We start from the raw sequence: 22,871 nt of genomic DNA on the forward strand, positions 1-22,871 counted from the left end.
TAAAAACAATAAATACATAATTATTTGAGCTGATCTTCACCATTGTCAATTATAGCTATGCCAAAACTTCTTGTAACAATATTGAATAATATGCCATACTAATCTGGCTAGGTTATTAGGACTAGATAATGTAAAACTGATGATTGTTTAGTGCTGAATTGTAGCAATCTGAATTAGGATTTTGCTTTGTTAACCAGTTGCCATAAAGCCGTCAGTATAGAAACACAAAAAAATTAAAGTCGTAGATTCGTGAATAATTTAATGTTATACACTGTAATTTAGTGCGGGTGGGAGGGGGAGCAGGGGAGTTGGAAAGGGGACCTGGATATATTTATCAAAAAAAGGTTACCAGAAGTGTTCATTAAAGGAATATTAGCCATCATCTAGTTCAAACCTCAAGCAGTATGGGTAGAAAACCAGGGCAAGAGAGGATATGATTGTGAAGGAGTTGGGGCTAAAACCTAGATCTCTAGGAACCTTGCCCAGCAGCTTATTCTTAACACACCTCTGGGTTTCAAGAAAAGCCTTGAGAAACCACACTCTTTGCTGTTGGCACTGCTGAGGTAATAATAGCGAAACCATTCCTTTTCCCTAATTTCCTTTCCTGAGTTTGGGTGATATTTTGGCCATTAAGACTCTCGCCCCATCTTGCCTACTATTGCACACTGGTATGTTACTTATTACATACTCAAAATAAGCTCTGTTATGTATTGTATATTTATTGTATTTTAATATATTTGAAATAAATAGCATGGATTTATTTTTTCTTACCTATTTTGATTAAGGCTATGTGATTTATGCAAATAATAGGCAGGTGATAGCACCCCTACATTACTAACAAGAATAAGACAGCCAGCAATTTTTCTGGCACTGAGAACTCTTCATGAGAATATATGTCTTATCTCCCCAAGTAAAGTATAACTATCTTGAGGGCTGGGATCCTCTCTCTCACACACACCTTCATGTCCCCACAGCATATGTGATAGACATAGACTTGGGTACAAACTGTTGACTGATTTGGGGAGAGAAGCTGCTTTTTGAAGAGACAAGGAGAACTGTATACCTGTATGGGAATGTGTAGAGTCACACATGTAAATACACAAGCAGACTTTGAGGCTGCCCTTAAGTAACTAGTAAGAAATCTCTTGTTGGTGATGCCAAAGTTTTCATAGGACCAGTTCTCATAAAGGAGCATGTTAGATAAATGCTGATGGCAGTTCAGTCACCCGTGTAGTAAGGATGATGATGAGACCTGATAGAATAGTTCATTCATGAGTGAAAAAAATATATATCATGGATGTTGTAGTTTTTTAGGAACAGAGGCATTTTCTTATAGCTTTCCCTGAATGTTACTGCCTTAAAAAATAATAATTGAGTAGCACTTCTTTCATAGTTGTACTTCTAGAAATTTCTCATAACTTAGTCTTCATGGCAGAAATGCTTTCATTAGGGCCTATATTAGTCTTAGTAAGTCAGGTATCTTAAATTAGAATGCCCAGGGAGGAAAGAGGAATCCCAAATGTTTGTTCTCATTGTACCGCACGTGAGCTTATGTGACTTGATCTTATATATGACTTGTTTTGTATCCTCTTAAGTGGGATTTTTCAGAATTAAAGATCCAAAATTAGGAAACATATTTGGAAGTGAATATACTCTAACAATTCCAGGTCTTCTTTATCTTTTATTTATTTATTTAATTAATTTATTTTTGGCTGCATTGGGTCTTCGTTGCTGCGTGCAGGCTTTCTCTAGTTGCGGTGAGCAGGGACTACTCTTCATTGCAGTGCACTTCTCTTGTTGCAGAGCACAGGCTCTTTATGACTCTTATGTTATTGCTGGTTGCTACATTTGCATTTGCTTTTCTCTTGGGTTTTGTAGATACTTGTAAGCACACCTTTCTAAGTTCTTACTTTCTTAAAAATGTGGAAATGTATTCTTTCATGGTGGCAGTAAGTCAAAATAATATTTCCTGTTTTTAAACTTTTGTCCAGATGTCCTAGGTCTCCAATGATCTAGGAGGAGGAGAGATGGGATTAAGTTGGATGTTGGTATTGGAAGAATTTTCACTGTTGGCTTGATATTTTCTAGAAGCAGCTTATTTTTCCTCTTTACTATAGAAATGAAAAATAAAAAACTGAAAACTCCTAGCTCTGTTTTGCTATTAAGCATATATAACTCCAAATTTAACACATAGCTTCACAAAATATTTCCAGCGCCCTCTGACCCTACATAAAAGTACATTCACTTATGGTATGAAATATACATTCCAATCAAATGTGGTATAAATATGTCGTAGGGTCATAATAAATTACAACTAAAGGGCCCTGGAGACCTTCTGGTTTGCCTTGCCCCTTCCTATGTCCTGTATCCCATCCACACGTTAGCAGTCAGGCCACTGTGCTCCCAGTGGGTTGTGGTTTAGCCATCGTCACCCACAGGGAGACCAGCTTACCCTGGTTTGCCTGGAACTTTCTTAGTTTTAGCACTAAACGCACCCCCATCCTGGGAAATCCCTTAGTCTCAGGTGAACTGGGACACTTGGTCACCCTAGTGTCAGAGCACGCCTCAGAAACCTGGTTTTCACACTTTTGATTCAGTACTCTTTGGACATACTTTTTTTTTTTTTTTTTTTTTGATAACTTCAGAAGGCACGAAGGATTTCTCTTAAAAATATTTTCTTTGGGACTTTGGGGCCCCTTTTTATAGGTCATATAAAAATCAGATGTTGCTTTTAGATGTCAGAAAGGAGGACTTGGGACTAGTGTACAGGGAACTCAGATTTTCAATAGAGTTGTTGTTTTTTTTAAATTAATTTATCTTATTTATTTATTTTTGGCTGCATTGGGTCTTTGTTGCTGCGCGTGGGCTTTCTCTAGTTGCGGCGAGCGGGGGTTACTCTTCGTTGCGGTGTGCGGACTTCTCATTACGGTGGCTTGTCTTGTTGTGGAGCACGGGCTCTAGGCGTGTGGGCTTCAGTAGTTGTGGCACATGGACTCAGTAGTTGTGGCTCACGGGCCCTAGGGCGCAGGCTCAGTAGTTGTGGCGCACGGGCTTAGTTGCTCTGCAGCATGTGGGATCTTCCCGGACCAGGGCTTGAACCCATGTCCCCTGCATTGGCAGGCGGATTCTTAACCACTGTGTCACCAGGGAAGCCCTTCAGTAGAGTTTTTAAATTGCAAAACTTCACAGTTGTGCACTCATTCACATACATGCAAATAAGTGCAGTTATTTCATAGTTTATCATTGCATTATTTAGAAGGGCCAGGTTGAGAAATGTCATAGCTGAAGAGGAAGTAACATGGGTTGAAGCTTTAATGGCATGTTCTGGAAAAATTCCATTTTGGTCAGGGAAGGTTTCATACACTTCTCTGTTTGTTCAGCATGCTTTCATATGGTGTTTTGCTTCCTGCCTTTCCAGACCCATCTGTACTTGGAGGACTGGGCATATCAGTTCTGCCCCTGAAAAGTAAACTAATAATTTGCTGCCCCATGCTGTTGAGCCTTCCATAGACTTGTGAAATGTCATCCACAAGCACGATTATATTGTCCCATTCTGTCATTAACTTTTATTTTTCTTTTAGCAATTCCACACTTACGCCTAAACTTTCAGATTTTTCCAATTCTCCCAGACATTCCCAATAAGCACTTAAACTTTTGACTGTTGGTGTAGCTCAATTGTGAGTTTATTATTTGTTACGGAATTGAATTGGATAATCTGCATTTTTGCTATAATTTGAACAAATTAATTTTACGTAGCTTTGATGAGCATCCTTTGATTTATATTTTAAACTATCAACACTATACCAATATACACTTAGTGGATGAAAGCCAGAGGGAGTATATATTATTTGGAGTTCACCTACCAGGACTAAGTAATGCTATATCATTTATGTCTGGAGTAGTGCTTTTACTTAATTTATGCAATGTTGTATTGAAACTAAAACTAAAATTTACCATGACTTTGTACTTGGTAGGTTTTCCCCTCCTAGACTTCAATTATTTTAATTGTTTTGAAATAATTCTATAATTCTACCCATGACAGAGTGGAGGCCATTTGTAGTGTTTATTGTTATAAAATGTTTTTTTTTTTCCATTAGAGAAAAGAAGTGTTAGTAATGACAGGGGTTTTGCTGTATTAAAATACAGGGATTTTTGCTCGCTTCAGCAGTGCATATACTAAAATTGGAGCAATACAGAGATTAGCATGGCCCCTGCGCGAGGATGACACGCAAATTCATGAAGCAGTCCATATTTTAAAAAATAAAATAAAATACAGGGATTTATTCAACTTAACATATTGCTTTTTTTTTTTTTTTTTTTTAAAGCACTTTTCTTTTTTATAGCTACTTTATTTATTTATTTTATTTTATTTTTGGCTGTGTTGGGTCTTCGGTTCATGCGAGGGCTTTCTCTAGTTGAGGCAAGTGGGGGCCACTCTTCATCGCGGTGCGGGGACCGCTCTTCATCGCGGTGCGCGGGCCTCTCACTATCGCGGCCCCTCCCGTCGCGGGGCACAGGCTCCAGACGCGCAGGCTCAGCAGCTGTGGCTCACGGGCCCAGCCGCTCCGCGGCATGTGGGATCCTCCCAGACCAGGGCTCGAACCCGTGTCCCCTGCACTAGCAGGCGGACTCCCAACCACTGCGCCACCAGGGAAGCCCAACATATTGCTTTTTAACTGTACGTTACAAACTTGATCTTGGAGCTCCAGTGGAATTCCATGCTTTCCTTCTCTACAATGCAGAGGGCAGGAGAATTTTACTTCCTTAGTGGAGAGCAGTATTTGAGTTTAAATCCTCGACTCTGATACAAGAGAATTGTGTGTGTGGCCATAGCTGTGCATATTTTTTTTTCCTCATTTTTTTAGCCATAGCCACTCTTTCATATGAAACATTTGGAAGTAAAATGCAAAATTATGAAATCAATATAAGGCTTAGCTTTCAGGTCCATGTGAAAGGCTGTTTATTTTTGTTCATTGAACAGAAGTGGAAAGTTTAGATTTTTTTTTGCTTTGAGATAAACTGCCTAACTTCTTACCTGTGTTTTTATTCATTCGATAATCTTTACCATTGGAAGGTTTTTAAAAAAAAAAAAAATACAAATTATATAAGTATAGTATAGTTTTATATAAGTATAGTATAGTTTTAAAATTAGAATAATGGGTCATTGTCCCCTTCTTGAAAGCTTTGGCTTACATAAGGAAAGTCACCTTTAATTAGCTCTTCCAGTCACTCAGTTTAAAAAGGTCGGAAAGAAATTGAGCATATGTATGTTTGTGTCTTTTTCTTAAATACAGTTTTTATTTATGCACTTTTCTGTGCTGCAGTGCATGGCAGAGATAGGAGCATTGTAGCATGCAAGAAATAATTAGGTGCATCCCCTTTTTGTAATAAATAGGTTTCCAAACATTAGTATGAAAAAATTTTTTGTAAATTTCATCATATTTCATGTACACAATAATGGATGTGTATAGGAATTTGGTTAGGGAATCCTTTTAACCTGTGAGGCATCCTTCTGTTGTGTTATTGTTCCCTGAACTGTATGTTTTTTAGATTTGACTTTTCATGTATGTAAGAATGAGGTCTCTTGTGAAGAATATACTTGCATGGGGATCAGACTCATATCAAATTATTGAAAAGCTGCTATGTGTGAAATCAGATTTGAGGAATTAGAACATTTAACTTAATGAGAATTGTTATCAGCTAATTTTTATTAGCTTTTGGATGTGATTTCCTGATCCCCTCAAAAGTTTTCTAAGGGGTAGCTGAAGATGAAAGGGTGGATACCTTCTTTTTATTGCCTCTTCTAAATCTTTTCTGCCTTTCCCTTTCTCAGTTTAGTAATTCACATCTTATTCTGTTTAAAACCTCACAAGTGAGGTTAAACATGTCTTCACCATGCCAAGAGGCAAGTGAGTGGCTAGGGAGGGGAGTGAGAAGTAGTTACTGGGTATTTGACTAAATTGATGGATCAGTTGTAAGCATTGTGGTTTTGTCAGCTTTAGGTGATTTTGGAAGGTTAGTTAGGGGAGTTAAAAAGTGGAACTAAATAAATATGAGGTGGTCTTAATAATATATTTATGTATTTTTTACAAATTGAGATATAATTCACATACCATAAAATGTATCATTTTAAAGTATATAAATCTGTCGTTTTTAGTATACTCACAGAGCTATGTAACCATCACCACTAAATGTTCTAATTCTAGAACATTTTCATGTACCCCATACTCATTTGCAGTAACTCCTCATTCCTCCCTTACCCATCTCCTGACAACCATTAATCTACTTTCTGTATCTAGGGATTTGCCTATTCTGGACATTTTGTTTAAATGGAAACATGTGGCCCTTGTGTCCATCTTCTTTCACTTAGCATAACGTTTCAAGGTTCATCTATATTGTCGCATGGATCAATACTTCATTCTTTTTTTTTTTAGAAGAATTTTTTTTTTTAATTAATTAATTTATTTATTTATGGCTGTGTTGGGTCTTCGTTTCTGTGCGAGGGCTTTCTCTAGCTGTGGCAAGCGGGGGCCACTCTTCATCGCGGTGCGCGGGCCTCTCACTATCGCGGCCTCTCTTGTTGCAGAGCACAGGCTCCAGACGCGCAGGCTCAGTAATTGTGGCTCACGGGCCCAGTTGCTCCGCGGCATGTGGGATCCTCCCAGACTAGGGCCCGAACCCGTATTCCCTGCATTAGCAGGCAGACTCTCAACCACTGCGCCACCAGGGAAGCCCAATACTTCATTCTTTTTATTGCCGAATAATATTCTATTGTATGGATGTACCACATTTTGTTTATCTATTTCTCTTTTGATGGACATTTGTGTTATTTTTACTTTTTGACTGTTGTGAACAATGCTGTTATGAACATTCATGTACAAGTTTTTGTGTGAACATAGGTTTTTCATTTTCTTGGGTATATACCTAGGAATGAAATTCCTGGTCATATGGTAACACCATGTTTAACTTTTTGAGGAACTGTCATACTATTTTTCAAAGCAGGTGAACCATTTAGCATTCTCACTGGCAATATATAAAGGTTCCAATCTCTTCACGTCCTCCCCAACAATGATTCCTTGTCCTTTTTTTTTTTTTTTTTTTTTAAATAGCATCCTGGTTGGTGTGAGTTAATATCTCACTGTGATTTTGATTTGCATTTTCCTAATGACTAATGATGTTGAGCATCTTTTCATGTGCTTATTGATTATTCATATACCCTCTAGGGAGAAAGGTCTATTCAAATCCTTTGACCATTTTTAAAAAATGGTTTTTTTAATTGTTGAATTTTAGGAGTTCTTTATATATTCTGGATACTGAACTTTATCAGATATATGATTTGCAAATATTTTCTCTCAGATGAAGGGGTTGTCTTTTCATTTTCTTAATGATATCATTTGCAGCATACAAGTGTTTTAACTTTTGATGTAGTCCAATTTATTTTTTCTCTTGTCTTTTGTGCTTTCGGTATTGTATCTTAAAGAACTCAAGGTAATGAAGATTTACTCTTCTGTTTCCTTCTAAAATTTTTATTGTATTAGCTCTTACTTTCAGGTCTCTGATCCATTTTGAGTTAATTTTTTATATATGGTGTGAGGTAGGGGTCCAACTTCATTCTTTTGGAGGTGGATATACAGTTGTCCCTGTACCATTTGTTGAAAAGACCATTCTTTCCACCATTGAGTGGTATTGGCATACTTGTCAAAAACTGGATGACCATAAATTTGTGGGTTTATCTGGATTCTCAATTCTTTTCCATTGATCTACATGTGTACTCTTATGCCAAAACCACATAGAAGACTGTAGCTTTATAGTAAGTTTAGATAGAGGTCAGGAAATATGAGTTCCTCTTCTTTTACAAGACTGTTTTGGCTATCTAGGTTTCTTGCGTTTCCATATGAATTTTAGGTTCAGCTTGTCCATTTCTGCAAAAAAGGCAGTTGTAATTTTGATAGGGATTGCATTGAATCTGTAGATCAATTAGGGGAGTTTTTCCATCCTGACAATACTAAGTCTTCTGATCCATGGACATAGGATGTCTTTCCATTTACTTAAGTCTTCTTTAATTTCTTCCAGTGTTTTATAGCTTTCAGTGTACAAGTCTTGTGCTTCTTTGATTTAATTTATTCTTGTGTTTATTCTTTTTGATGCTATTGTAAATGGAATTGTGTTCTTAATTTCTTTTTCAGATTGTTCATTGCTAGTGTATAGAAATACAACTGATTTTTGTATATTGATCTTGTATCCTATAACCTTGCCAAACTTGTTTGTTAGTTCTAATCGTTTTTTGAGGATTTTTTAATTGTTTTCTATATATAAGATAATGTCATCTGCAAAGAGAGATAGTTTTACTTTTTACTTCCTTTTTTTTTCTCTCTTGCCTAATTACCCTGGCTAGAACTTCTAGTACAATGTCAAATAGGAGTTGTGAGAATGGACATCCTTTTCTTATTCCTGATCTTAGGGGGAAAACTTCTAGTCTTCCACTATTAAGTATAATGTTAGCTGTGGGTTTTTCGTAGATGCCTGCAATCAGGTTGAGGAACTTGTATACCTAGTTTCTTGAGTGTTTTTATCATGAAAGGGTGTTGGAGTCTAACAATGTGTTTTAATGAAGAGATGGGCAGATTTTGTTGTGAGTTGAGTTCTCGTACTATTTATGTCAGGAAATAATTTTCTTGAAGTGAGTTTCTAAATCTATACAAGATGCTAATCAGGTTGAAGCCATAGAAGTGCTTCTTGATGGTTTTTACAGTTTGTCAATTGATACACATTTAATGGTTTCTAAGACTATTAAACTGATCCTCTTCATTAACCCAAGTTAATTTGAGTTTGTGTTCACTTGCCTGAAGATACAGAGACACACAGACATGAGAGATAATTTGTTTCTGTTGGTTGGTTTATTTTAATGCCTTTTTATTACCTGACTTTTTGCTTCTCAGACTTAGATATTACAGGAGTACTAGGAGAATGCCAGAGGGTGTGGATAAAGGCGGACTCTATCTCCCTGAACAGTCGGGATTAGAGCTGTTGCAATTTTCTTCTTCTGCCTATCTTGGGGATACCTTGGTAGAAAAGCTTGAGAACCAGCTTCCTGGAATTGGGTTTCGTAGTGTGTTTGTCTGCATCTTTTCATAGTACTTACAGGAAGTGCAAGTATCACTGAATTACTGGGATGGGGAAGAAGCTATCTCAAAAACAACACTTGATAGCTAATTAACCTGCAGCATGGCTGTAGGAAAGGCTTTTTAAAAAATTATTATTCTTATTTTTAATCCCGTGTGTGCACGTAGTAGGAGCTTTTGCCTGACTTCCGTGCTGGGCCCTGTGGGGCACACAGGGATGACCATCAGCTGCCCTTGCCCTGGCAGATGCCTTTTGAAAAAACCCTCCTGTTCTGCTCAGAAGACCTATTCTGAGCTTCCTGTACACAAATACTAAGCCCAGATTTTTTAATGTAACCCTAGCCATGAATATAATCATTCTGAAATTCCTCTAGGAAATTATGTCAGTAAAATAACTGGTGAAAAGTTCAATGTTATTTGTAAACAACGCTTCCCCAAATGGTTTGGAAGATCACCTGCAAGGTCGAGTTTTCAAGTCTGACTATCTTTTAATGGACAGAGCTCCACTGGCATTTTTTTTCATGAGTAATATTGCTAATGTAGTATTTGACTGAATACTACAGTTCTCTAATTTTGTACATATGCCCCAAGGGCCTTTGGTTAATGGCTACATTTTTAATAAATCTCATGAATGTGCTGGGTGAATGTTAATAATCTTCAATGGAAATGCAAATATCAAACCTAGTGGAGTTATGATCCTAGATTTTGGGCATGCTACATCTGTAATGTTACATGTTTACTAAAGATGTTTGGGGAAAAAAGGTTTCAAAGAGAGGTGTACTTTCCTACAAATGTATTCAGTACTATTCTTAACAACTGTTCTTAGAAATAATAGGATTTCCAATTACTAGTCATTGAATGCTTGGATAATAGCCACAATTCCTAAAATTTATAGAGCAATGTAAATTATGGCAACTTTTTCTTAAGAAATAATGTACTAATGTTTCATAATTCTTTTATTTTTCCTTAGTACTTTTATTAAGTATTATGAAAATAAATCTCAGACCCTAGTTGGTCATCCCAAGAATCAAAATTTGCTAAGAGAAAAAAAAAAGTATAACTAGCAGTATATACAGGGAAGCACGCAGGGCACCGAGGTAGTAGGTATTAATTGTAAAGATGCAGCAGCAGCTGCCTGACCAAGTCTGGCAGTTCTGATGTCTCTCCTCCTGCCTCTCAGGGTTGGCATTACTCTCAGCAGTGTGGCATCTCTGCACCTCTTCCAGTATCTTCTCTGCTTGTCAATTTCCACTGGTTGAATCTATTCTTTTTTCCCTGTTCAAATTCCAGAGTAGTATTAGCTTAGCCTTACTGTCATACGCAGGTTGGAGGGTGGTCTTCCAGGCTTGGGGAAAGCAGTCTTTTTGAGGTGGAGATGTTGCCGTGGGCAGGGTAGCTATAGGAAGGACCATGATACGGTCCGCAGAGCCGCTGCACAGAACCACACCCTGGGCCACCACGTTTATGGTTTTGCTGATTGGATGTGATGAGCAGGCAGTAGTAGCAGGCACTTAGTGATTGGCCTTGTCTGGTGCACTCAAAGGAGAAAGCTCAGCCAGAGCTCCAGGTGCAGTTGTGATTAGCCACAGGTATGAGAGTGAATGGTCCTGTGGACAGAAGCAGTGGCTGGTTGAGGTGTTAGGAGTGTGAGTGACACAGGAAGGCCCCGTGTAGAGCAGAGTGGGGAGCAGTGCACTGAGGCGGGCGTGGGACTGAAGAGAAGAGGAAGCAGTGGCTGGTTTGTGGCTGTCTCTAGAGGTGCAAGTGTTTGAAGTCAGTGGTATGTTGGGTTAATTACTAAATAAGCAGGTTTCTAGATCCCTTCAAACAAAGGAGCGCTTAACTTGGTATCTACACTTACCACTCCTTTCCTCCCACCCTCTGCTGTTAACCAATCAATGTCAGGACATTTTTGCAAAGAATCGAAAACTTGAGGGTGCTTTGTGCCTGTTCTGTAGGAATTGGCAAGAGGCTCCACAACCAGATGATGCCTGACATCACTGTGGAAGTGGAATTTAGGGGTTGTGAATCTTTCTGGTTACTCTGTGTATTCCTCTTTTGATGGAAACTTCCATTTTTCCATCCACAGTCTTAAATTCCTTTTTGTTCATATGCCATCAAGAATGAGGTTACCAAAATGTTTTGCTCTTAAATTTTCCAAATTTGGGATATTATTTGTCATTATTGTTATTATTTATTCAGTTACATGGTCTAATTTTTTGAACCCCATTTTGTTTTTCTTATGTTGATCTAATTTGGAAATGTAATAAGCAATTCCTGCTGCACTTCCTTTAGAATGATATTTTTCTAGAGTATTTGATTAAAGTATTAGGTGAAAATAATTAGAATATTTTTTCTTGTTAATATCACCGGGACTTTGACAGAGGAAATGAATGCTGTAATTGTCAAACTTAAAAAAAAACCACCTTGTCATTAGTTTACCTTTGTATTTAAGCATAATGAATACGGTCAATTTGCATTTTAAGGAAAACATTTTAACGTGAATACAGTTAGTAATCAGATTTTTTCACTGAATGTCATTGCATCAAACTATTCAATAATTAAAAATACTGAGGGACTGTAAGTTTTTGGACTAGAGCAGAAATCTGGGGTATATTTTTTCCACTTTATGTGGTATTAATCATTTTTTCTCTTTTAGGGCCCCAAACTGATGGCTTACATGTTAATGCACCGAATGGCCTATGACAGATTTGTATTATCTCTCATTTTATACAGCCATTGACTGGAAATATCCAAAGATAAACTGTTACACTGTTCCTAACTTGAAAGTAAAGAATAGATCTACTTTTGTAAAGGTCACAGAGTGTAGATTTTTTAAAATATATATACCAAGTTATGGATTATATTCCATTTAAATTATTTATGTAAAGGTGTGTCTGTTTTGCCCTAAAAAGTACCTTACACATTCAGTCATTTTTATATCACAATAGTTCAGCTTTATGTTAAAAAAATGATAGGAAACTTTTTATTTGATGTATTTTAAAGTTTGCTTTTTCCTAAATTTAATTTTGCTCCATAAACTCATCACCTCACTATCCCTCATGAAACCAAGTCCTCTCTCTTTAGTTAAGAATAGCTTGAATTTTGGTGCACACTTTTGCTATTTTCAGACCAAGTTTGAAGTAGCCTTATATCAAAGGTAGCCTTATGTGGAGAGCCTTATTGCAAAGATTTTAGAGTATTTAATTTCTAGTATTTTTTCTAGAATTCAGAATCTTGGGTATTTCTGGACATATAAGAACTTTGAGAAGAGTTCTCTATTTAGTTTTTGGTGAAATATGTTAAGCACATTGAGAATGTCCTTACACTTTCTGACATTTGTATTTATGTTAAGTAAAGTTATACCTCAGTTTTTCTGTTGAATTTTGTACTGTCATATGATAAAGTTCACCAATGAATAAATTGTTATGTATGTATGTGATAAAGATACTTGCCTTAAAATAGAGCAGTCCTGTTTTGCAAACAGTCTATAGTCAAATCGTCTTTCCAGTTACTAATATTTCTGTGCGCCTGGTGAATGCAGGCCTGATTAAGTCCATGGAGGTAGGAAAGAAGATGAATATCTTTTCACTGTTAATAATCTGAACCTGGATTGAAAAGTATCTTGGACATGTAAAGATTTTATGGAAAAAATAATATGAGTGTTGTGTGGCGTTTACTCCTAAAGATAGCAAATGACTGAACAGATAAAATGTCCGTTGGTTTTAATCATTATTTTCATTGACCCTATTCTCAGTAGGAGTAGTGATTCAAAAATGTGTGTATGTCAGTTGTACCATATGGTCTATAATTCTGCTGTGTATACATAACTACTGCTAATTGTCATCGTTAATGGCCATTGCCTTTATCGTAGAGGGATCAGATGTACTATCAACCAATAGAGAGGGTAATTTGGATAGTAAAGATTGTATCATAGTTTGGGATTTAAGGTAATAATTTTATTGTTTAGAAGCTCTTTTAGGAATGATGGTTAAAATGGACATCACTTTTATCTTCTAATAAAAAGATTCTTAAAATCAGCTCAATTTATGTGTCATAATTTTGTTTTCTACTTTAATATGGGATTAGTAAAGTATGCAATCATATGGGTCATAGCTTTTCTGATTCGGCTATGTGACTTACATATTTATGTCAAATCTTTAATAGTACCTATAAATGTGCATCAAATATTTAATTAATTAGTGGTTCCTTTAGTCCCTAAGGAAATAATATTTTATTAAAAAATAACTTTTTTATGATATACATACGTTGTATGTACATCTGAAAAAAATCTGTACAGCTTGACCATTTGAATAGTTAATAAATTTTGACTTTGAGAACCACCTACAGCTGATACTAAATACATGTTCCTGTCTGGTATGTTGACTTCACTGATTAGTGTAATTCATTCTTGGTAGACTTATTTCCCTTTTGTTTTGAACCTAAACTTCACTTTGCAATAAACCAATGGTGGATGAAGCACAAAAGGTGTCTCCTGGCTGTGACGGTGCCTCTCATGGTCATGAGGCTTTGAATCAATCATTTGATCTTCTTCTGACCTGCTTTCACATTCTCTCTTTCTCCCTTTTAACTACTCTTCTCTGTGGTAAGAACATAAGTAATCTACGTGAGGTACGTTTCCAGTCGATGATGATGGGTACCTGTAGGCACATAATATGTGTTGAGTTGAATAAAAAGTCTTGGACATTGAACCTTCTAAATGCCATACTTGTTTAGAGTGTGTTCTCAGTGATACAGATGCCTGCCAGACCCTTTCAGTTTTCCTAGTGAAAAGTCCACATGACCCTCTCCAACTCCCCTCTTACCCCATGTCTCTCTCCTCTGTGTGATCCTTGCCCACACCCCACACCCACAACTTCCAGGAGAAAAGGGAGTCCAGATTTGACCTTCTTGTACTCCAGTGGCCCCTTTGACTTGGATGAAGCTCTAGCCCCACTGGCAGAAGCACCTTGCTCTGGTACCGCCAACGCTTGGTGGAGTCATCCCCAGGATGGAGGCCAGCCAAGACTCAGGCCAGGATTTCCTGAGGGCAGAGGTCCTGCTTGTCCTGATTGTCTCAGCAGGCTCTAGCAATGGGCTTAATTGTGAAGCTTACCCCTCCAGGAGCCAGATGCAAGGACTTCTGAGGGCAGAGAAATAGGTACCTTCCTGGACAGCTCTTGAGCGTGGTTTGAACACCTCGTTCCATGGTCTCTGTTGACTGAGGGGGGAAGCAGTCTAGTCAGCCTGAGTGCTGAGGTGAGGTTTCCTTTGCTTTATTGCTATTAAAGTTATTGCTTCAAGAGCTGGGCATAAACTATAAAAACTGTGGGGATCACGAGAAATTTGTTGATAATTGCATCTGAGATAAGAATCCATTCATCAGGTAACACTTATGTGTTGTTAATCAGAGTGATGATTTCTAAGCCACAGGGTTTGCTTCTCAACTGAGCTTTTATGTTTTATTTTTGGAACTAATCAGGTGTTTGTTTTCTTCTAAGGGAAAATAATAGCAAATGTCAGACTGAACATTATATGGTTGGCTTATTCCTTACAAATTTAAAAGAATTACAAGCCAGTGTGCATTGTTGAAAGTTTTGATATCTGTCTGAGAAGACAGTGTTTCAGAAGAATTTTCAGAGTTTTTTTTTTTTCTTCCCTATCTTTCATTGATGTCTCAAGTTGACAAGGTGGTGGATATATCACTCAGAAGTTCCATCATCTCCATCCTCTTTACATCTTAGTCAGGGTCTGTGAATGTACCTCTTCATTTGTGTTAGGCTGTGAATACAGTGAGGGTCTGATGAATTTTTGGCCAAAAATGGGTTTTGGCACTCTGCTATTAGAGCAATGTAACCTTTTCAAGGCCAAGGAGTTTATGTGTGTGTGGGTGGTCCTTCTGTCTGCTGAAAATGTTGAAGTAACTGTTTCTACTTTGCTCAGTTCTGAAGAATTTGTGGAGCTTGAGGTCTTGAGCCAGAGGGAGCTGAGGAAAGACAAACTTTACTTAGGCAGCAAGTTCTCTTATTGGAGCTCTGTAGGAGAGACTGGATACATCTTAAAAATGACCTGATTTTTTTTTAAAATGTATAAAAATAGTATAATCCACATACTAGAACACATAGGAAACAGGAAGAGAAGAAATAAGCACATGGTTCCCTGTGTAACAAGTTATTGTCATTTCTTGGCTTTATTTTCTTCTTTTTGCCTCATTTCTCTCTGTGCTCTGCTCTAGACACACATGTGGAAGATGAGCCCCAGCCTTGAGGAGCTCCCAGTGGGGAAAGTGACCAGTAATAAAACATTAAAGAGGTCTAGGGGTAGGATAAAGGTTATGAAATGGCTGCTGTGGATCCTGGAGGATGGTCACCTCATTCAGCTCAGGAGTCTAGGAAGGCTTCCTGGAGGAGTGATTCTTAAATTCAGTTCAGGGAGATAAGCCCTTAAGGATTTGCAACGCTTAGAGGGTTTAGAACGCACCAAAGCAAGAGAACGTGGCTTGTTCTGGCCATTTCACTCGGTCAGCTAGCGCACAGAGGAGTGTGTGAGGGGTGCAGTTGGGTGGGTAGAGGCCAGATTAGGAAAGGCTTTATGTGCCAGCCAAGGAGGTGAGCTTTACCCTACAGGCACAGAGCCATTGAAGGATGTAAGTCAGGGGAATGGCATGGCAAGGTTTGTCCTTAAGGAGGAATGCTGGGAATTCCCTGGTGGTCCAGTGGTTAGGACTCTGAGCTCTCACTGCCAAGTGCCCGGGTTTAGTCCCTGGACAGGGGAACTAAAATCCCACAAGTGCATCGTGGCCGGGGGAAAAAAAAAAAAAGGAGGATCGCTCTTTCAGGTAAGTCAAGGGTGGAGAGAGCCTGGGAACAGTAGGACCAATTAGGAAACTATTGTGCTCATCATCCAGGCAGGAGGAAGTGATGAGAGAGGACCCAGTAGCAAAGACGGGAGACACAGGGCAAGAGTGAGTAGCTTTTGATGGGAATACAGGAAGTAACCTGGATTCTGCTCCCGGAGACTGACAAATGGGGCAAGAGGAGGAAAGGAGGTTGAGGGGCCCAGCAGGGAGGTGGGGATGTTAAATGACTCCCAACAATCAGGTGAGTGGAGAACTGAAAAGTAGTCATTGGATTCAGCAACTCGGAGCTCTAGGTGGCTCCGCTGAAATTTAATCCTAGGTCTTCTCAGACTAAATCCTCATTTTATATAGATTGCCCCATGGTAGTGAGGGGATCTCCAGTTAACTACTGACCAGCAGCCTGAGCTCTTAGGAGTTGAGCTGGCTTTGAAATCACTTCTGGGATTTAGCCCCATAGCACATGATTGCTGTCTGGTCTTTTCAGTGCCATCATTGGTTAGTTGTGAGTAGTTATTTATTCTATTGCAGCTGCATCCAACAAGCCCGGCACATGAACTAAATGGGAGATCTTCCTGCTAGTCAAAGGGCTGAAAGTGTAAGTTGCATTGAGTAGAATATGGAAGTAGTTGGGCACTAAGCCCAGGCTTTCCAACTCTGATTTAGCAAACCTTTGATTCAAAGTTTCCATTTCCCTGAGCCTAACCTTTTCCAAGATATCAGGAAGCACCATTTGAACTTTATTCTAATCACCTGGGAAATTACAGCACATGAGAATGTCCTGTGGGCCTGTCAGGAGCAATGTTAACACAGTTTGAACAGCGGAAATCACAGTAGCATTTTCAGTTAAAAAACAAAGGGCAGTTCCACAAGGGTGGCATTTTACTACAAATGATGTAGCTGAAACTGGGTATATTCTTAATCACATTTAGAATCTGGGAGTGTGGTACTATAATAAGCTTCAGCTTTGTTCAAAAGGGATTGTTATTACTAATAATCATTCATCATTATGAGCCATAAAATCTGATCCAGAAGAATACGAGGAAAAAAGTGATAATATTATGTGCAAGAGTCTCATTTAGTGATATATGGTTTCCAGCAGTGTGATTTTAATTTTTAATAAATGCTCTTCTTCATTTATGGATGTTCTGCGGCTGACCGACTAGTGGAACCACCCTGAGCTTTTACTAATAATTTTTAAAAACACATTTGTAGTGATTCGTTATGTTTCTTGTTAATCCCCCTTCTGATCAAAAGGAACTATTTATTTTTAAAAACCCTTATTAGTTTTTTAAATTGCATAAAAATTATTGTAACTAAATAATTTTGGAATATAAAAAATGAAGAGTAAAGGTTTTCTCTATTCCATATTGAGCCCAACAGGCACCAACTGATAGTGGTTTTTGTGTAATATTTCAGGCTTTTTTCTATGATAGCATGTTTTTGGCTGCTACTAGATCAAAAAACACAGTGACAATAGCCATAAAGATGGACACAACTCAAATGTCCATCAACAGATAAATGGATAAACAAAATGTGGGGTATATACGCACACAGAGACACACACAAATGGAATATTACTGAGGCTTAAAAAGGAATGAAATTCTGATATATGCTACAACATAGATGAACCTTGAAAACATTATACTAAGTGAAGTAAGCCAGATGCAAAAGGACATATATTGTATGGTTCCACTTATGTGAGGTACCTGGAATACACAAATTCATAGAGACAGAAAATAGGGCAGAAGTTACCAGGAGCTGGGGGTGGAAGAATGGGGAATTATTGTTTAATGGGTATAGATATGTTTCTGTTTGGAATGATGAAAAAAGTTCTGGAAATAAATAGTGGTGATGACTGTACAACATTTTGAATGTACTTAATGCCACTGAATTGTACACTTAAAAAATGGTTAAAATGGTAAATTTTATGTGTATTTTACTATGATAAAAAAGAAAAGCACAGTGACTATGTAATTTTTGCATCTACTCTAAACACTTAGAAGTTATTTAAAATGTGATACAAAATATTTTTAAAATGTGGTTATACTTGACAGCTTGAAGTTTGTATCCGTCACCTTGGTCTAAGTTATGCAGTGATAACCAACACCCCCCAAATCTTAATTTCTTACCACTACAAAGGCTTGTTTTTTGCTCATGTTGCATGTCTTTCACAGGTTGGCTACGGTTCTATGCCATATCCTCTTCATTTCAGGATCCAGGATGAAGGCATGGTCCCTGCCTGGGATGTTGCTATTCTTGTGTCAGAGGACAAAGAGAAGATGGTGGAAGCACTCAGACCCTTAGAGCATCTACTCAGAAGTGTCACACTTCATTTTAATCCACATTTTTTATTGACAAAGCTAGTCACTTGACCCAGCCTGACATTATTGGGGTGAGAAAATATAATCCTCCTATAGGGAGGGGCAGTGAATATTTGGGAGAAATAATACAATTACCTTAGGTTTGTAACTAGAAATATGACATTTGTCTGTGGCCATGGGAGGAACAGAAGTCATCTGTACATGTGAGACCTCACTGAGCTGGTGAAGGGTCTGGAGTCACACTATCCAAATGGGGCAAAAGCCCTGAGCCCTAACGCGAGGTCTAGCTCGGATCTCTGTACTTGCTTAGGCTGGATTATAGCACCAGAGAAACCAGTTGACAGGAAGGGGCACAGCAGGATAAAATTCCCAAGATAAGCTCTCAAACATAAATTACAAAACACTTGTGGTCCAACCCTATGGAAGAGAATCAACAATTCCAAGAAATGGGAGAATTTCTATCAGGAAATAGAAATAATAGGCCAATTCAAAAGATTTTAAAATAAGTATATTTTAAAATGTTTAGATGTAACAGAGGGATAATTCAGTGGAGTAAGATCTAGAGGCAATGAGACTAGAACAGGTATATGTAAAAAATATAGCCATCAAAATGAAAAACTACTAGGCTGGACACATTCAAAGGAGAATTAGTAAAATGGAAAATGGAACTGAGAAAGCCTCTTTAAGTTCCAGAAGGAGAGACTAGATAGAATGACAAAGAGGCAATATTTGAAGACAAAACAGGTGAGAATTTTTCAAGATTTAAGAAGGACTCAGGTTATCAGATTGAAAACACTTACTGAATGCTGAGGCAGATTACAAAAAAATAAAGAAGAACAAAACAAAAGAAAAAAGAAAAAGTAAACGAACTACACTTAAAACATTGCAGTTAAACTACAAAATATTAGGAGTAGTCATCTTAAAACCTACCAGAGGGAAAGAGCAGATTATCTGGAAAGGAATGACAATCAGAATAACAGTATGCTTCTTCTTAGCACCAATAGTTGCTGAAAGACAATGAAATAACACCTTCAAAGTACTGAGGGAAAATAATTTGGATGTAGAATTCTATACTCAGCTAACCTATCAATAGTGTGTGTAAAATAGAGATCTTTTAAGACATGAAAAGGCTAAGAGAACTTACTACCAAGACTAAAAGAATTTACAGACCCTCACTGGAAGGACAGCTAAAAACTATGCTTCAGCAGGAATAAAAATGAATCAAAAAAAGAAAGGGCATGATGCCAGAAGTAAAGGAGAAAAAAAAATTGGTAAACCATGTTGGCGAACTTTGAATGGAGTAATTATTATTATAACAACAGGTTTGTGTGTGTGTGTTTAAAGGCAAGCAATTCTTCACTGGAAGAATAGGAATAGAATATAGCTTCTTAATCACTAGAAGAAGAAAAATAGAATAAAAATTTTATCAGTTCAATAGACAGCAGGAGAGAGAGAGAAAAGCAAAGAAAAAGTATAGCAAATAGGATAAAAACAAGATGGCAAATATACACCCAAATATATCAGTAATCATAATTAATATGATGAGGTTAAATTCCTCTATTAAAAGCAGGGATTCTGTTTTTGGATTTTGAAAAATCCAGCTACATACTGCTTATAAGAAATAATTCTAAAAAACTTGATATGGAAAGGTTAAAAATAAAGGAATGGAAAAAGACATTCCAGATTCCACTGAGGGAGAGAACTGGGTAGCTGGTAGCTTCCGTGGATGGAAGACGTCACTGGATAACCTTTTAAATTTTGAACGATATGAATGTTCTGCTTTCTTCCAAAAAAAAAAAAAAAAAAAAGAAGGCAAAACCCCTCAATTAGTAGGCTAAAGAAAGTTGGCATATAACAATATAATATATATCTAACAAATATAATAATAATATCAGACCAAAGGAATTAAAATGCACAAAGGTTATTTTATGCTATTGAAAGAAACAATCTACCAAGAAATTATAAGAACCATATATTTTACACCTTACAAAAGAACATTAAAATATTTAAAGCAAACCTAATAGAATTTGACAAATTTACAATCATAATGGGAGATTTAAACGTAGCTATCTAAAGAATTGGTAGATCTTTGTGTTTACAAACACAAACAGAAGATATAATGCCAGAAGAAGACCTTATTATTCAATAGTCACACAAAAGATAAAATACTGAATCAGGGTTCCATTCAGGAAACCAAAACCACTCCCAAATATTTCAAAGCACAAAGGAATACAAGGAATTAGGAGCTTCCAAAATCACTGCCAGGGCTGAAAGTAGCGTAAGTAATCACAGATATAATTTTAAAAATTTGCGTATACCAGCTTCTGGCAGATGGCATGTGCTATATGAGTGTTTATTAGATAAAATTTGAAAAGATATATGAAGTTGAGGGCTGTCATGGGATTAACGATTTCAAAGTCAAATCGTCATAGCCGTAATTCAGAGGTCAGGAAGCTGTTGCTGCTTCTGCCACCACAATTTCCTCATGTCCTTACAGGTGGTGACTAGATACGAGAATATCGAGTCCAGGGCCTGGAAACACTCGTGTCAGTCTAGCCTCACATCCAGCCACCACAGGGTCTCCACCTTCCTGCTCTTGTAGGTACACGTGTGATTTGTCAAAGCTAGTTATATCCAGAACTCCAGCTGTTACAGTCTGGGAAATGTGTGTTTTTTTTGTTGTTGTTCTTTTAATATTTGCCTTTCAGTCCCAGCAATTGAGAGGGGAACAGAGAGTTAGGTGGGAATGAATGTCAAGGGCCAATTAACTGTATCAAGCACAAATACCTAATAATCCACCTAATAAGAAATGTATAAGACCCCTATGAAGAAAACTTTAAAATACCGCTGAAGGACACCATAGGAGACCTGAATGAATGAAAAACATTCCATGTTCTTGGATCAGAAGGCTCAACATCACACTTAATTTATAAAAGTGATGCAGGAGCAATAAAAATGCTAACTCTTATTTACAACTGGAAATGGTGATGCTGTGATTCATATGGAAATAAGAACAGTGTGGAAAACTGAAAAAGTAGGTCAGTGAATGGTAAATAGCCCTTCCAGGTCTGAAAACACACAAACTCTCAAAAATGAAAACAGAGTATTGATGAATGAATAAAGAAAAAGCAGTGAAACTGAATAAAAATTTTTAGAGGATTAAAGTACATAAGAAAATGTTTATATATGTTAAAGGACTATCCCAAATCAATGGGAAAAGAGATTACCATATGGAAAAAAAAAGTTGAATCCCTACCACAAAGCGTACACCAGAAAAACTCTAAATAGTTAACGATTAAAGATAAATGTACAACATAAAACCATAAAAGTGGAAGGAAACATAGGAGAATTCCTTCATAACTGACATGAAGAAAGTCTTTCCAGCTTTGACCACAAAGTTCTGAGTAGGAAAAAAAAAGGAGGGGGGGAAGAAAAGAAAGAAGCCACCATAGTAAGCAAATCAAAGTCAAAAGACAAATGAGAAATTAAGGGAAAACACTGACAACAAAACCCTATAAAATACACAAAATCTCAAACATTGAGGGATGCAGATAAAGCAGTGCATTTAGTAGGAAAAAAGGAAGATTGAAAACATATTATTTAGGGTTCAACTTAAGGCTAGAGAACAAAAAGGCTAGAGACTGAACCCAATGAATGCAGAAAGGACAAAAGGATAAAGATGAAAGCACGAACTGATGGAACAAAACAAACAAAAGAGGATCAATAAAACCAAAAGCAGGATTTTCTAAAAAGACAAAATAGGCAGATATCTAGCAAACCAATTGAGAAAAGAGAGAGAGGAGGCAGGGATAAACAATCTTAGGCTAACAGAGTGCACATAACTGCACATAAAGTAGAGAGATTTTTAAAAAATCACGAGATGGATTAGATATAGTTGGCTGGCAGCTGGCAGTTATTTCCACCTGCTTCGAGTGTGTCTTCCTGACTACAGAGGCTGCAGAGCTGAAAACAGTATTTCAACGAGCTTTCTAGATGAGAATTAGATTTTGCCAGTAGCTGCACTTGTGTGAGATTTGGTTGGCAGAAGAGAAGCAGCAGCCATGATCCTTTTGACTCACTTCTTTGGCTGCCAGACAAGGGTGTGGAGACGCGGAGTCCAGGATCCAGCTTTGAAGGTGTCGGTAGGTGTAGCCACCCTGGCGGACGCTGGAGTCAGTCATGGCTTCCTGATTCTGGGTTGCAGCCATTGCCGTGTGTACCTGAATTCACCTGTCGCCATGGCAGCCTCTGGCTTCCCACCTTCCTGATGTTGGCATAGTTGGCAGTTCCTCTGGAGGGTCAGTTCTAGACTCTCCTGGGAGTCATTCCTGGGGGCCCCACCCAGAGCTCACTCCTCCAGCCCTTTCAACAATTTCGTAAGCAGCTGGTTTGTTGTGTTAAATCAGTAGTTCCCCTTCCCTGCACTCAGACACGACTGATGGAAAGAATACTATCAACGATTCTGTGCCAAGAAATGTGAAAACTTGGGTGAATGGATAACTTCCCAGAAAATACAAATTACTAAAATGAACCCACGAATATGAAAACCTGAATAGACAATAACAATAA

At 37.7% G+C, this 22,871-nt stretch overlaps 1 non-coding gene across 1 annotated transcript; it reads left to right on the plus strand.

The window, feature by feature from the left end:
* Positions 1-4,154: 4,154 nt before the first annotated feature.
* LOC132347166 (U6 spliceosomal RNA) lies at positions 4,155-4,256 on the plus strand. The gene has a single exon (XR_009497122.1). It is a non-coding gene; the product is annotated as a U6 spliceosomal RNA (small nuclear RNA).
* The last annotated feature ends 18,615 nt before the right edge of the window (positions 4,257-22,871 follow it).

This window comes from Balaenoptera ricei, chromosome 13 (assembly GCF_028023285.1).
Source record: "Balaenoptera ricei isolate mBalRic1 chromosome 13, mBalRic1.hap2, whole genome shotgun sequence".
In the NCBI taxonomy this organism is placed as follows: Eukaryota; Metazoa; Chordata; class Mammalia; order Artiodactyla; family Balaenopteridae; genus Balaenoptera; species Balaenoptera ricei.